We start from the raw sequence: 3,648 nt of genomic DNA, 5'->3' as shown, positions 1-3,648 counted from the left end.
GATAATCAAGATATTTCTGTTCAAAAATAATAGTTGAGACATTCCCATAAACTAAGACAGAATAATAAAAATTTTCTAACAATAACCTAAAAAATATTACTGTCAGTTCTTTCAAAATATATTTAATTTTAATCAAAAGTATATAATATTAAACAAAATAAGAATAATTTTTTTTTTGTAAAAAGGAATATTGACATTCAAAATCGAAAGAAAATGTGCACTTGATACGTCCGATACCTTAAGAGTATAAGTTTGTGACCAATATATTAAAACAATATTAGCTTTTTAATCTTTGATAGTTTATGCATTGAATGTTGAAAATAAATATACAACGGATATGATTTTGAAAATATAAATTTGTGATTGAAGAATCATTGGAGCCGAAAAACATATAATAATGATAATCACGTTTTTTTTTTTTTTTTTTTTTTTTTTTTATATTATATTATCATTAAACCCAAAAACAAAAAATAAGGTATACACAGTAGACAAGTGGACGAATAACGACACCAAGGGTTAGGTTTAGGTTCGTCTCGAGTCCAAATGGACCACACCAGGGGTTACGTTTACGTTCGTGGTTCGAGCCCAAGTGGATCACAAAAAGCCAACCGATTGGTCTTTCCTTTCTCACCATTTGCACCTATTATTTATACATCTGCTTTCTCACTTGTACATTTTGACCAACTTTTAGTATAACGACGAATTGTATTATTATTTTTTATAAATGAGCTAATGGCCCAAAAGATATAATCACTTTTGTTAAAAATTTTAATTTAATCATCAAAGCAATAGGAAATTTAAGGAAAAAATAAACTCGTTATGGATTACGAGTGATATATTTGGTGCTAGAAAGTGAAAAATTAGGGATAAAAATGGAGGTGCGGGGAATCGAACCCCGTGCCTCTCGCATGCGAAGCGAGCGCTCTACCATATGAGCTACACCCCCATTTTTGTTTAGGTAAATAATTACTAAGATATTATCTTTAAGTTTCTACCCATAATATTGGTCCACGAAACAAACGGATCTCAAATTGTCAATTGTGTTTTTAAGAAACAATGGTGGTGTTTGGTGTTGTTGAAAATGTAAGTTAAGAGACTTTAACAATAAAACTTATTGATAATCCAAATAGTTGAAAACTTCAAAACAAAAACAAGGACATATTTTTTTAAAAGATATGTGTGTTGTTTAAAATAAGTAAAGAATGTCGATCTAATATAAAGAGATGTTTCATCTAAATACCACATCTAAAGATAACATGCTACACGTTCTCCATTTTTAATCCACAAATAGGATACATGATGAAACGTAAATCAAAATCTCACTTGGATAGTAGGTGATACGAATCTGAGCTACGGTCCGAGATGAGTTCCTATTCTGAAGTTGGTCTAAGTTCCAAGCCGGGTCTGGGTCCTGATTGCGAATAAGATTTTGAGTGCGAAAGGGATCCAGGTTGCAACTGGATGCGAATCAATGCGAACAGTCGCAATGAATTGTATTGGTGCTTAACATTATTGTCAATATGAACACCGGAGGTGAGGCTGCGCTTTGGTGCTTAGCGTTGCTACCAGGAGTCTAATTCCGCTTCTTAAACATGGACTGAGGCTCTATTGAAGTTTGAATTAATCTCTTAAATAAAATGTGACACCCTCATGCATCTCTAAAATACTAATCAGTTATATTATATATTCGGTGATAACATAACCCAAAATTATTATTTGAGAACATAACCCAAAATTATTAATATACACATATCACATGCATATGGTTTGAGAAGTTTGATAAGAACTCAGACAATCTTGTATTCTCAAAATCCCATGAATCAAACTAATCTTGTATTCTCAAAGTCCCATGAATCAAACTTCAGATTGAATTAACCAGTGAAAACTTGAGTGGTTTGCATCAAGATTGTCATGATTGGAATCCTGCCTATGATATTTTATGTTTTGCATGATAGTAATCATAAGATAGAATCGGGATAGAAATATCATACCAAAATGAACTAAACTCCAAATTTAGTAATTTACTCACAATGTCTCATTTGTACATATTCATTATAACTTGATGTTGATTAAAGTCATTAGTGGCTTAAATAGCCTTGTATGAACTTCTAATCCTTTGTTTTTATAGTATCTTGTTAGTGTGTACTAAGATGTTATTGTCGACATGGATAGTTGAATAACTTTAACTTCTTAAACAGTATCATACTTGTAGATGCAAACCATAATAATTTAATAGAAAAGATCTAAAACATAAAGAGAAAAAAAAAAAAGAACGATCATCGTGACGATGATTGCCTACCTAAATCGTCAATTTTTCAAGATAAAATAAAATTAGAAGAACAAATAATTCATGCGATAATCATGGAGAAATAAGGATCAGATTAAGAGTCAGCATTGCAAATTATTCATTATTTTACGGCCGCCTACGTAAACATGGGCCACCACCGCCACCGTCCCTGTCTAACACGCTTCCTAGACCGTCGGGTGGCATGATCGTAGGGTCCTTCCCTCCGATGAAATATCTTCTCTTCTCCATTAATCTTTTTATAAATAGATTCCCTTTTTTCTATTCATCCATCATACCTTACGTGTAAGAAAATCAAGATATTTTTGAAAAAAAAAATCCCAGAGAAAAAGCAAAAATGTCGACGGCGGTGAATCTATGGATGGGAGAGTTGACGAAGCTTACCGATAAGATCCGGTTGAAGAAAAATCATCAACAGCAGCAGCAGCAGCATAGTTTCTTCATCAGATCTAAAACATCTCAAAATGAATCTGATGATCGAATCGAAGAACAAGAGGAATCAGGATTTACTCTGGTTGAGGCGGGAAAACCTGCTTCAGTGTTGTTGAAATCGCCGGCGACGGAGGATTCGTTATCAGAAGAGACGGTGTTTTGGCTGATGGATCGTTTCGCACCTTGCTAGCGAAACTTAATTACTGTCTAGTGTCTACCTCCTTGCTCATGTATAATTGTATATTGATGGTATATGTTTGTGTTTATTGTGTTATATGTTAGTATAAAACTTGTTCATGTGAATCTCGTTTCTATTTGATGGATCGTTTCGCACATATCTTCATGATTTAGGTGTTCGATTCATCAAATTTGAAGAAAGCAGCTCAAAATCTATATTAAATTCATAAAATTGGTATAAAAATCAGAAAAAAAAACTTAACAAAAAATTCCATACTATTGAATTCAAAATTATTTTGAAGTTCACAATGGCTTTTTGCATAATCAGAATTAAATTTTCAAAAAATTTGTTTAAGGACAGATATTTTAAAGGGTTATTTACCTCCCTCGCTGACCAGCTAATAGAAACTAAAATGCCTTCTTTTTAAAATTCACAATTATTAACAACAATTTTTAATTGGACAAATAGCAAGAAAATCACTGTATTATCATAAAATTTTGATTTTCACATCAAATTATGTTTTAGGAAAATTAAGTAATCTAATCACTTTTTAATGGTGTTTCAATAATAATAACCATTTTTTTAAGGTAACCATTTGGTCCAGAAATGGGTTATTTCGGACATGAAAAACGGATCCGAATCTAATATTGTAGCCCAATGGTATATATATGAGTCTCATATATAAAAATCCGGAATACGTGTTCTGTAATTTTCAAATCTGAAGCACGTTCTA

The 3,648-nt window shown here is 32.0% G+C and overlaps 1 non-coding gene across 1 annotated transcript; it reads right to left on the bottom strand.

Annotated features, from left to right (window-relative positions):
• Positions 1–873: 873 nt before the first annotated feature.
• TRNAA-CGC (transfer RNA alanine (anticodon CGC)) lies at positions 874–946 on the bottom strand. Its single transcript has one exon. It is a non-coding gene; the product is annotated as a tRNA-Ala (tRNA).
• Positions 947–3,648: the final 2,702 nt, after the last annotated feature.

This window comes from Lactuca sativa, chromosome 9 (genome assembly GCF_002870075.4).
Source record: "Lactuca sativa cultivar Salinas chromosome 9, Lsat_Salinas_v11, whole genome shotgun sequence".
NCBI lineage: Eukaryota > Viridiplantae > Streptophyta > Magnoliopsida > Asterales > Asteraceae > Lactuca > Lactuca sativa.
Note: the sequence above shows the minus strand (reverse complement) of the source record. Positions and strands in the feature narration are given on the sequence as shown.